This window comes from Camelus bactrianus, chromosome 11, assembly GCF_048773025.1.
Source record: "Camelus bactrianus isolate YW-2024 breed Bactrian camel chromosome 11, ASM4877302v1, whole genome shotgun sequence".
In the NCBI taxonomy this organism is placed as follows: domain Eukaryota; kingdom Metazoa; phylum Chordata; class Mammalia; order Artiodactyla; family Camelidae; genus Camelus; species Camelus bactrianus.
Window position 1 is genome coordinate 73,344,591 of NC_133549.1, and position 12,777 is coordinate 73,357,367.

General features: G+C 56.7%; 1 protein-coding gene across 5 annotated transcripts in view; it reads left to right on the forward strand.

Annotated features, from left to right (window-relative positions):
* The window catches only part of ZMIZ1 (zinc finger MIZ-type containing 1), a 228,790-nt gene that overhangs the window by 82,945 nt on the left and 133,068 nt on the right, over positions 1–12,777 (forward strand). For 3 of the 5 annotated variants that reach the window (XM_074374304.1, XM_074374299.1, XM_074374302.1), the window contains exon 4: positions 4,501–4,581. The exons of 1 other annotated variant lie outside the window; for it this stretch is intronic. The gene's annotated coding sequence lies outside the window, so the exon portion shown is untranslated. The remainder of the gene's footprint in view (positions 1–4,500; positions 4,582–12,777) is intronic. One more of the 5 variants, XM_074374300.1, reaches the window with a different exon arrangement.

Here is a 12,777-nt window from a genome sequence, read left to right on the forward strand (position 1 = left end):
GCCAGCACTGGCCGCCAGGGGAGGACGCGGGGCCTATTCCCAGGGTCATGTAAGGGGATGCTTCTCTGGATGGGTCTTTGAGGCAGAGGAACCCGTGTCTCCCCAGGGAGCCTGGGAGCTGGGACTGAGACCCCCTCCCTGTACGAGGCCAGAGACAGGGCCCCTGGCCCACAGAACCAGCAGCTGTCGGCCCATCTACAAAATGGGGGTAGGAAGAGCCACCTGGTCCAGCTCAGGTGATGAGGGTCAGCCCCACGGGAGCTGGTTCAGGTCAATCAGTTCATTCAGCGGAGCAGCAGGTTGGACCCAGTGTGGGTGGCTGCCCACGTAACCGTGTTCTGGTCCCCACTTGGCCACTCATGACCTTGAGTAATTACCCCTTCTCCCAAACTTTAACGTCACCATTCACTGACCTGTTCCTTCCTGTGTGGCACTTGGATCTACATACCTGTGCCCGGTTAAGCCCTCACAGCCACCAGAGCAAGAGAGGTGCTTTGTGTGATAAGCAGCAGGTGGCAAGAGCCCTGAACTTTGGCTCAGCATCACCATCGGTGTGGTCTCCTGCCCTGCAGACCACACTGGGCCAGTCTGACCCATTGTTCCAGTGGCCTGTGGGTAGGTTGGTGCTCTGGCCAATGTCAAGCTCTGCAGGTTCATCCTGAAATCTCTCCTTGTGAGTGAGTAGCTGGAGGGGCAATCAGTCCCTGTTTAGAAAGATGGGGGCTCAGAGACGCCAAGTGACTTGCTCAAGGTCACCCAGCATTAAAGGGCAAAGCAAGGATTCACACCCAGCTCTACCCACCCTTGCCCTCGACCTTATCACTGAGAACAGGGCTCAAACCCAGAATGTGGGCTTCTAACCCCTGGCTGCTTAGAGAACAGCCAGTCACTTAGCCTCAGGCCTAGAGCCATGGTTGCAGAGCCGTCACGGTGCCCCACATGCTGGATGTCTTGTGGCATGGGCACCTCTGTCCTCCAGGAATCCCTAGTCGGCCCTGCATCTCTCTGGGCCAGCCCCAGCCCCAGTCAGCTTGGCCCAGTGCCTCCACCCAAACCCATACCCAGGTCCTTCCTCCCGGGGGATCCCTAGGGGAGGAGGGGATGGGAAGAATCCATCGGGATCCTGGGACAGCCCCAACCCCTGCGTGACCTCTGCCAAGTCTCAGACTCAGCCTTGCCACTTTCTAGCTGCGACACCCCTGGCAACCCTAACCTCCCTCGGAGCTCAGTGTCCTGCTCTACAAAGTGGGTGCCTATTCCCGCTCTCCGGAGGGCCAAGCACACGATGAGAGTGGAGGCACGTTTCAGCCTGTGGTCTGTGCTCCACCCTTTCTACCTTCGCAGCCAGAAGCTGCCCTGTGGTCAGGGCCTCTGTCCCCGCCCATCCTGGAGCGAGAGTCCTGAGTTGAGGACACCCACCCCGGGCAGTGGGGTACTCATCCCTTGGGGAGACTGGGCGGGTGCCACCACCCCACTTGGCCCTGGCTCTCAGGCTGTGCACTGCTCTGTGGCACTGAGTGCCTTTTAAGCAGGTAACACTTGCATGGATCTGTGTTCTTCATGGTTGTGTCTCGTCAGGCTGGGAGCAGGCAAAGGACACCTCTCCCTGGTCTCACCAAGTGACCAAACCCCTACAGGCTGTCAGGCTCACCTAAGGGCACCCAAGGGGCCGAGGGTAGGGGTGGACGGTATCACCTCTGTGTTCACAGCCCCACCTGGGCCTGAGCTCCCCCACCCCAACCCCAGACAAGGCAGCCCATGTGAGGGGTGCCCAGCACAAGGACAGAGGAGCCTGGCTGTCCAGTGCTGACTGCTGGGCAGGGTGTGGGCCCCCTGGCTGTCATCTGGTAGTGGGCAGAGTCTGAGTGGGGCTGCTTATGTCCCAGCTGTATTCTTACTGTCTGTTCCTTATTGCCTGTGTGACCTTAGGAAGCTAGAGAACCTCCCTAGGCCTCGTGCAAATTGGGGATGCCAGTTTAGTTTCAACCTCACAGCATTTCACTGTGAACTAAAAAAAAGTACCCCAAGCAGAACCCCCGGTGTGGACTCAGTCAAAGTGAGCCTCTGGGTCCTCTCTTTCCCAGATAGGGGTCCAATGTAGCTCATGGGGAAGGGGGTCAGTCCCCAACCAGGGCTCGAGTTCATATCCTGGTGTCCCCACTGTGTAGTGCCCTTGCTGTGTGACCTTGGGCAGGTCTCTTCCCCTCTCTGGTCTGTTTACCCCTTTGCACAAGCCCAATGCCAAAGCACCAGGGTGGCTGGGGGCAGAGAGGCATGCGTTGCACCAAGAGTCGGAGCACCGCTGAGAGGTAGGGTGGGCGGGCATCATTCCTTGGGGCCTGGACAATGCTCACTGAGTGAGCAAGGACTTTCCGGCTCTGGCTTCTGTCTCAGTTGCCAAAATAACTATTTTCTCTTTGTCAGCGGGTCTGCAGCCAGCTTGCTTTTGGGAAAGGCCTGAACTGTGGGTGGTGGGGAAGCTGGAGGCTGACTCCAGGTCTGCCCCAGCCACTGACTTGCTGTGTGACCCCAGGATGGGGGCAGGTACTGCCCCTTTCTGGGCCTCACTTTCCTCCTCTGTGGAATGGGAGAAGAATCAATCAACACAAGGGCCATTTGTGTTCCCATGGCGAGGAGAGTTTGGGGACAGCCAGAGTCGAAGGGTCAGGATGCACAGACATTCTCTTCCCCATGTGGGGTGGGGGTGCCAGGCCTGGCTGTGGGAGCTTGGGGCTTAGTGGCCCAGTGCTCCATAGGGCCCAGCACCAGCTCCTGCAAGGTAATTTAGCCTCAGCTGACTTGGTGGGAAAGCTCGCCACGGGTCTGGCACTTGTGTGTGTTACCTTATGCAGTCTGCACAACTCTAAGCGAGGTCCCCTCCTCATCCCTGTAACTCTGCCCATGGGTGAGAAAACTGAGGCACAGAGAGGTTTAAGAAACTTGCCTGGGGGAGAGTATAGTTCAGTGGTAAAGCGAGTGCTTAGCATGCATGAAGTCCTGGGTTCAATCCCCAGTACCTCCATTTAAATAAATGAATAAATTCCATTAAATTCCTCCATTAAAGACATAAGTAAATAATAAATAAACTGAATTACGCTCCCAAATTAAATAAATAAATAAACCTAATCTCCCCCCTTAAAAAAATAAATAAATAAAATAAAGTGTTAAAAAAAAAACTTGCCCAAAGCCACACTTGGTAAGGGGATGAAACCGGGACGTGAACCAGATCATTTGTATTACGGAGCCCACCTCTCAAATGCCAGGATCCGAGGCCCCTTATTGAAGCCAGAGGCGCCCACTTCACTCCCTGGGAGCCCCTGCCTGCTGCACAGTGAGGGAGGCCTGGGTCTGAGGCCTCCACCAGCCCCCTGGCATGTGTGGGAGCCCACACTTAGCACGCCCACTCCCACTGTAGCCATGGACCTCATTCTGAGAGGTGCTCAGCCCTGCAGGCAGGTTTCTCATTTGTCAGAGGAGGGCATGCAGGCGCAGCGAGCAATGGTGATTGCCAGAGCCACCCAGCAAGGCACCTTTGTATCTGGGACTCAAACTCGGGGCTCTGTGGCTCCCACCGTGCAGCAGGACTCAGGACTCAGGACTCCAGAGAAGCCCACATGCCAGGCCCCTGGGCCTAGTCCTCCTAGATTCCTGGGGGCCTATGGGTAGGGAAGAGAATGCGGAGTCATGGTGGCCGATTATGAAGCTTGGACAGGTGGACCCCACCCAGTAAGGATAATCATGCCCCCCCCCACTGCATGGAGGGTGCAGGGAGACTGGGGTGCCCATGCCTCCTCCTTTGCTCCCTCCCTCACTGCACCCACCACACCACCAACTCTCAAGACTTCCACTGAGCCAGGCTTTTTTCTCTATCTTGGAGTCTTCACATATACTGTTCCCTGTGCCTGGAACACTGTTCCATGCATCTTAGCCTGCCTGTTTCTGACTCATCCTTCAACTTTACTTCCACTAAGACACACCATCCCCACACCTAAACCTCGAGTCTATGCTGTGTAACCCCTATACTCATTCTTTCTGGCAGATACCACTTTTAATTATGTGTTGTTTGATTCTTTCCCTATTATCAGAGTTCCTACAGGGCAGGGAACACTATCCTGTTCACAGCTCGGGGCATTTGCTGAAGGTTTCTTGAGTGAATGAATGAATGTTGAGTGCTTCTGTCTGTCCTTAGATCCTCCCAGAAACCCTGGGAGAGATCATTGCGGTCACATTTGGCAGGTGAGGAGACTGAAAGCCGGAGAGGCCAGGAGCTTATGCACAATCACATAGCCAGGAACTGGCACATGTGGGGGGTCGGGGCCTGTTTGTGTTGGAACCCTCAGCATTATGCGCCTCTTCCTCTCCAACTTTCAGACTCCCCATCTGTCAAGTGGGGATGATTGATTTGGCTGGGGGGGGGGGGTGAGTGACGGCCAGGAGGTGGGCAGGGGGGCTGTGACAGCAGGTCAGTTCCAGGGCCCTTGACCACCCCTTTCATTATAGCAGGATGGAACTGGAGTGAGGCAGAGGGGCTGCCAGCTGCTGACCGGCACGTGAGACGCTGGTGATTCGCGGGTCACTGAGGTAGGTGTGCAGCTGGGCTGGAGAGGGTGGCTTGGGCCCAATGCTTGGGGAAGCAGCAGGTGTGTCCTGAGTGGGGGACAGGTGCTGGCCCCAGCACACTGTGCCTTTGACTGGGGCATGGCCCTCATGGGCAGGATTTGGTGCATCCCTAACCCCACCCCCACCGAAACCTCATCAGCCCCCAAAAGGGCCCCCAGGGGCCTCTTGGGCCTGGCCTTTCTCTAGAGTGGCTGCCAGGGCAGGGGTAGTGGAGGGATGCACTCAGGGAGAGAGGCAGGTTTGGTGCCTCCAGCCTTGGCACAGCAGCCCTGTCCATACCACACAACCCAGTGGCACGTGGGCCTCGTGCACTGAGCAGCGTGGCAGCCACAAGGGAGGAGGCCGGGGTGAGCAGAGAGGCCTGTTGGCTGAGATAGGTGTTGTGACTGCCCCACCCCCTTCTCTCCCACAGTCACACTGAGGTGTACACTCGAGCATTCACAAGTCTCTGGGCTCTGGGGTCAGAGTGCCTGCACTGACCAGAGTTCAGATCCTGGTCCACCATGACCTTGTGCAGTTTCTCTGTACCTCGGTTTACCTGTCGATAACAGAGGGACTGGGATCATAGCTCCCACCCCCACAGGTGTGCTGGCACACCTTGTACACAGTAAACACTCAGATTATGTCATCTCACACACCTCAGTACTCACCATCCCCTCCTCCCTGAGGACCCACCAATGCCAGGAGGGACCCGAAGTGGTCGTCCAGCCTAATGAGGGGGCTTGGGCCCCCTGGGAGCTCCTGAGAGCAGCTAGAGCCTGAGGGTCCTGAGATAAGCCACCCTGGCTTGCCTCCGCCAGGACAGCGGTGTGTCTCATCACAGAGTGGCATTTCAGGGTTAATGACACTTGGCCCTATGCCAGAGGGTGACCTTGTTAATCCCTCTTTACTCTGTGGCTCCCAACCCAGAGAGGAGAGGCCTTCACGGAAACGCTGACTTGGGCCAGAGCCCTTGGCCCCAAGACCCTGGGGCCCAGCTAAGGGAGCCTGCTGCCCTCAGCATCCCTCCTCAGGCCCCAGTGCTCCCAGGTTCCCAGATGCAAGGCCAGGCAAGCCCTGGGGACCCTCTGTACTTCTGCTGGGTTCTGGAAGCAGGGAGCAGGCCTTGATCTCCCTTCCTGCTGTAGGAAATCCTTGCTTACCCCTGTCAGCTACGTGACCTTGGGCGAGTCCTTTCACTTCTGTGAGAGTTCTCGTCTGAAAGTGAGGGTAATTATACCAACATTGCTTGAGAGGGCTGTTATGAGGTTGCTGAGAAGCCTGGAATCTTATAACTGTTACAGCTTGGTGAGAGTCGGCCATGTACCAGGCACTGCGCTCCTTAAATACATATTTCTCCCGACAGTAATCCCATGAGGAGCTGTGTTTAATGCCTCATTCTCCAGAGGCTCAGAGTGGTTAAGAAACCCACAGAGCTGTAAGTGGCGGAGTGGGGATTTGAACCAGGAGAGGGACCTTGGAATTAAGCAGCACACGATGCCTTAGAGACCGCAGGCGGGGCCATGGGGCAGGCTCAAGGCAGGTGCTCAGGAAAGACCCCTCCAAGCCTGGCTGCCCTCAGGAGCCAGCGGGTGGCCCCCAAAGGCTGGTGGCCTGCCCCTCCCTGGTAGGCCTGCTGGCAGCTCGATAAATCTGGGGGAACCCCTTGCTACTTGTGAGGTAACCTTTGAAATTCTCCTTCATGGTGAGTTCTCTTTTTGGGTGTTTTTCAAGGTAACGCATTCCATTTCCAGAAATTGCCAGTGGAGGAGCATTAGGCAGCTGGTAATTAATCATAGGAGCGACTTGCAGTTTATTCTTTCAAAAAAAAAAAAAAAACAAAACAAAAACGGCAGAAGAGAAAGCCTTGGTGGAAAAAAGAAAAGAAAAGCTCTCCGAGGCGAGAGTGGTAATCAATACCTCGGTGTCCTAGAAACGGCTGGGGGTGGGGATGGCGGCCGTGCCGTCTCCCTTTCTTCCCGGGGCTGGCAGATGGTCAGCGCCTGCAGCAGCGTGTGTGAGGCTCTACCCTTAACTGTTAGCTCCCTGTGTGGCTCTGAGCAAGTCGCTGCCTCTCCCTGGACTCAGCTTTGTCACCTGTAAAATGGGTGAAGGTCAAGTGTCAGACTAGAAAAGAATATTAAATGATCATATTTGTTCACTGCTACTTCCTAATGCCCAGCACATGGCAGTTGCTCAGTTGATATGTTATCAGTTGAGTGAGTCAGTGAATGAATGAATGATTTTCTTGGATCCCAGTTTGCTGCCATCAGTCAAGAAGGTGGTACTGACGACAGGACATTGTTCTCTGGTTTTGTTATAAATCGGAGGGACAGCCAGTGTGATGGGCCAACTCTGTCACTTTCCAAACAAATGATGACAGGACAGCCTTGACCGGTAGACTTTGGACAACAGAGCTTGAGCCTCTCAGTGGCAACCATGCTGTCTCTCTGATGTCCTCAAGTTCAACTTTCCAAGAATCTGAGCTGTTTATGGAGATTTTTTTTTTTATTTAAGCTGCTTTCTGGGGAGGTAGTGAGTTCCTTGTCACTAAAAAAGTAGGCAAGAAGGGGCTGGGTCTGCACGTGGCACCAGGCAGCAGACTGAGGTGCTCAGAGCATTCCTGAATTTGGGAGCGAGCATGAGGTTCTCCAGGATGGACACTAGGGAGGCTGGACCGCAGCCAGCCTCCCCTCTGGAACTCCTTCCCAGAGGCCCCCCAGAGAAGGCTGGAGGAGGCCACTGAGAAGGGGGGCTGTTGGTGCTTCAGTGCCTGATCCCTGGAGGGAAGGAGAGTGTGCAGGTGTGAGTGTGCACACACAAGTGCTGGTACATGGCCATGAACAAGTGTGAGGATATATGTGTGATTATCTAGGCTGGCACAGGAGGCCGCGAAGTGTGTATATGTGAGTGCGCAAGAAAGGAGAGTGCCCACGCCTGTGTGAGTGCCCCCACCTGCATGTGCAGCTCCTGGCAAGACACTGGCACCTCAGGCCAACCCCATACATGAGGCTTGGCTCTGGCCTCACATTCAGACTGGCCAGATGGACCCTGCTGACCATGGCAGCTGACTGAGGGGTAGTGGTGGGGGAAAGGTGGGCTCCCGAGGGACCCTGGAGGGAAGCACACCTTGTTCCCCAGCTGGACATCCCAGCAGCTGCCCTTGGTCATGGAAAGAGACAGCTCTTGGAGGTCCATGCCTCCTGTTCCAGACTCAGCCTAGTCTGAGTCTAGTGTGACGAGTGGGTGGGCCCAACTGGGCCCCCCTGGGGAGGTGGGTCTGCCTGGGGAGTCCTCTGAGCAGCCTGGCTAACTTGGCCCTAGTTGTTTCTTTACTTCTCTCCTTGGTCTCCAAATCCCAGCTCGTGTGTGTGTGTGTGTGTGTGTGTGTGCGTGTATGTGTCTGCTTTCCCCTCCGTGTCTTTGTCTCTTTCTGTCTGGTTCTGTCTGTGTGGGCGCCTCTCTCCTGCCCAGCCCTCTCTTCTCACATCAGCAGCCCTACTCTGCCTCCTTCTCAGCTCTGTGTCATCACCTCCGTCATCCCAGGACTCCCTAGAACTGAGACCTCCCAGCCTGCCGCCTTTCCCCTGTTTGCCCAACTCTGGCAACACACAGCTCCCTCCCTCCCTGCTTTTTGGAGATGTCCAAGGCAGCACCCCCACAATCCAGCCACTTGGAGGTGTGCGCTGTGTGTGGTGGGCACCGTCCCATCCCTACAGATCTGCTGCCAGCCCCTCAGGATGGAGCCTGGTCTCCCAGCTCAGAGACCTGCCCCCATGGCTGCCCCTCTGTGCTGTCCTGGGCGTGTGGGCTGCTGGCCACAGTCTCGAGCAGGGGGGCAAGAGGGGGCCTGCGTCCACTACCAGAGGCGGTTGGAAACCAGGCGTTTCCCTCCAGCACTAATGAAATTCCTGCTATAATTAGAAGTGAGGTGTCCTGGAGCTGGCTGCCTGGTGGGAGCGGGTATATGCTCATGAATAAATAAGTTGTCCTTTCCCAAGGGGAGAAAGAGCCAGAGGGTGGGCTCCCAGAGAACTGTGGGCCTGGAGGGTCTCAGTGGTCTGTGAGGTGGGCCATGGACCCTGGTGGCCAGACGCCCTCATTCACCTGGCTGCCCTTGGGAGCTCCCTCAGTCCCCACCCCTGGCCAGCCAGTCTTCCTGCAGGTGCCTGCTGTGTGCCCACCCTACTCAGCCGGGCATTTGAGGCTGCCACCATCTGGCCCCAGCCTCCTTCATGGCCACATCACGCACTGGTCATCTGCTGGTGTTCTGAGCCGCAGCCCCACCACGCCACCCCCTCCCCATCGTTGTCACATGTCCCCACTGCTGCTGCTTTCTCCTGCACCTCCTCCTGCCTCAAAAGCCCTCTGCCCTGTGGCCACATGGCTCGAACCTTCTGGAGCTTCCTCAAGCCGTGCTTCCTCCTCCTCGAGGTTGGACACAGCCTCATCCCCCTCCGGTCCCCATGACTTCCATGCCTCTGAGGCTCTCGTCATTTCTTCCCTGAACTCCTAAATCCAAAACCCTCTCCTGCACGCTCTGATGCCCTTCAGAGTGCTCAGCAGACTGCCCGCCACATCATCTTTTATTTTGTATTCATCACGTGTTGGAATGATAACGCACTGGATGTTTTACAGTCTTTTCTCCTACTGAAGCCTGCGAAACCTGCTGTGTGTCAAACACGGACACCACATCGCAGGCTCCGGTGTTTAGTTGCCACGTGTGCTTCTTGGCTGTCGCATGGGACTGCGCAGCCTTGGCAGGCCTGGTTTCCTCATTTGCAGAGGGGGAGACTGAGGCTGGGGAAGGCAGCCTTGCAGATGAAAGTTGGCAGAGCGAGTGTGCTCTCTGTAGGCAAGGCTGCTGCCATCCTGCTGTTCAGAATAAAGAAACGGGCACACTGTGCTGGTTGGAAAGGTGTATCAAGGCCAGCGGGCCTGTGGCGAGTACCCAGGCCACCAAAGCTCAGTAAGAATAGAGGGGAGATGATGTGGAGGGTTCCATTCCCCGCACAGAGGTTGCCAGTGCTCTCAGGGCTTCCTTACTGATCCCCACACAGCCCCAGGCCGGGCAGCTCTCACAGGCTGTGCCACATAGGGGCCAGTCCTGCCCCCATCACCCCCAGCTTCCTGGCTCAAGCACACAGCCTAGAACATGGGGATGGGGGTTGGAGCTCCTGGCCCCTCCCAGGAAAGAAGGGTGCCCCTGTCCTCTACCCACTCCTGCATCATCCAGGACGCATTCTGAATTGCAGAGGTGACCAACTGGTGTGTCCCCATGAACCCAGAGGTTTCCCTCAGGGTGGGGAGATGCCTGGGGCAGGGATGGAGCAGGAACCAGGAGAAAGGAATTGTCTCCCTGGAGCCTGGCCCTGCCCCTGCCCGCCTGGAGGGACCTCCAGAGATGAGGTGCTTCTCAGGAGCAGACTGACAGCTGAACAGCCCCTCCAGAGGCCCCTGCCCTCCAGAGCTGATTTTCCCCTTTGTCACCCGCAGCACCGCCGGCTGCACTTTGCTGTGCGTTTCGTTGACAGTCACTCTTGTTTGCCTCCGCTCAAGCATGGTGGTGGGAGGTCAGGAGTTCAGGTACTGGGCTCACATTCCCTCCGTGGGGCGCCTGCCCAAGAGCCCCCTCGGAGACGCTGTGGAGGTTGTGTGCGCTGAGCTCGCCCCACGAGGCCCATCCATCCCCTCCTCAGCCCCACGCACCCCTGGCCTGTCCTGGTCTCTGCTCCTCCACCCAGCTGCCTGCCCTCTCCCTGCTGGCGTGTGCACCCCTGGGAGGCTCAGGGCAACTCTGAACTGTGTACCCTGCACGGGTCCTGGTACGCACACGCTGAACGGCAGCAGGGAGCCAGCAGGCACCCGGCCAGCATGCCCTCGGCTTCCCCCGGGGGTGGCAAGGGGTTTTCTCCGGCACGCTAGTTTTTAACGTGCTGGGCGGGCTGTGTTCAGGACTCTGAGGCTGTGCGCAGGTTGTGAGAAACAGTGTCATGCCCTGCATGGCGCACATTGGCCCTTTCAGCCCTGGCTCCTTGAGCATTGGGCCTACCTGTCAGATGTGTCAGATCTGGGCTGTGGCCGGTGCAGGCAGAGGAAGGAGGGGTAACCGCAGTGTGGTCCCATAGGTGTCGGTCTGCCGTGGCTGCTGGGTGAACAGTGCTCAGGGAACCTTCCAGAGCCCCCGGGTTATGGGGACCACATATGCCCCCCTGAGAACTGACTAAGGAGCACCAGCCCCCGCCCCCCACCCTGGTTAATGGAGAGCAGGGGGGTGTGTGGAAGCTTTTCCCTCGCATCTGTCTCTCCTGTTAAGTGCTTCTCAACCTTCTTCAGTTCCGGTTTGGGAAGCAGCACATCTTGCCTCACAGCTGTTTAGGACCCTCCGCTGCTTCCCTGAGGCATCTTTGGGGGCCTCTTTCAGAGCCCGTGGGAGCATCTCTGCTTCATAACCTCCGTGGAATGCTCCTGCAGTGCCCCCTCGGTCTGGCCCACACTTGGGTCGGTGGACAGTCTAGTATGTGACAGCCCTCATTGGGTGGCCCCTAGTGAGATCCCTCAGCCCTGCCCTCACCCAGACTCCCCACCCCTGCCACCCCTGCCCCACTCTTGTCACCGCCTGGGGAGCCAACCCCCTGCACCCCTCTGCCATCTCCACCCCCAGCAAATGCCCTCAGCCGAGGCTCTCAGGCAACCCTTGCCCTGCAGCTCCAAAGACTGAGCCAGGAGAACCTTGATGAACTAGAACTTGTGAATAATCTGGACTGTTTTTCTTTACATATGGATGAAGCACAACGAACAGCCTTGCATCCTTTAGCCAGCTTAGCTTCTCCCCATTCACAGCTCCAGGAGGGTTGATCAAGATCATCCCGTGCCTGCCAGGGCTCCTTTAGCAGCTGCTTGCGCACCTCTGCTGCAGGCGAGCTCACCACCCGAGAGTCCACCCGTGTCAATTTCAACGTGGTAAAGGACACAGGGTGACACACGCTTCAGGGACAGACAGTGCTGGCTCAAATCCCTGCTCTCCCACCTATCACTGAGTGAGTGTGGGCAAACTACTTCGTCTCTGGTACCTTCTGTTTTCTCATCTGTAAGTGGGGAGAAGCCCACCCACCTGCAAAGGGTGCTGTGGAGCTGGAATGCAGCAGTGGCTTCATGGGGCCCATGTTGACGGCAGACAGATGCCCTCAGAGAGACACCTCCCGCCCCTCAGCACTGGAGCATCTGCTTGAGGTTGTCATCTGTTAGGTCTGGTACCCGGGTTCTTCCCTCTTCTAGGGATACTGGCCTTCCAGGTTCTCTCTGGAGCTCTCCATTGGGAACTGTCAGGATGACAGTTCCCCAAAGTGCCCACACAGGCCACCTGGGGCACTTGTTTAAATGCCTATTCGTAGGCCCCTGTCCTGGAGTCTGACTCCATGGGTCAAACATGGACCTAGGGCTCTGAGTTTTTAATTGATGCTTCATATAACCCCTGTGATCAGGCCAATCTGGGACACACTGATGCCAGCAAAAGGGAGAGCCATGAGCTAGGGCCGTGGACAGCATCACAGCCCCACTGGGGGAACTTAGGCAAGCCCTGTCCCTCTCTCCGGCTGTGTGGCTGTTTTCTCATGAATGAACCAGGGGTTTAAATAATTTGAAAGGGCTCTTCCTGCTCTTAAAACACCATGATAGCAGGGAGGGTATAGCTCAAGTGGTAAAACGCTTGCCTAGCCTGCATGAGGTGCTGGGTTCAATCCCCTGGGTTCAATCCTCTGAAAATAAATAAACAAATCTAATTACCTCCCCCTTCCAAAAAAAAAAAAAATGAAACATAAACACTAGGAGGGGGAAAAAAAAAAACACTATGATAATCAGAAGGACATTCCCTGGTGTCCTGTCTGCCAGGCTCCCTGAGTCAGATCTCTGGGTTTCAACTCCATTCCCTCTGGCCACAGAGTGTTTAGGTCAGCAGCCGCTTGCCAGCCCCAGAGCCCTCGGGACAGAAAAGCTGTTCCCTGGGCATGACATGCCATTTAGTGGCGATTCCCTTGGGCCTTCCCGGAGGCCTTAGATCAGTAGGCATCTGCTGAGCCCGCTCAGAGCTGAGATCTCTTCGGCAAGCTGCGCTGGACAGCTAACCTAGGCTGGCCGAGGGAGGCAGGATGAGTGGGGTTGTCTGGCTCCCTCGAGGGA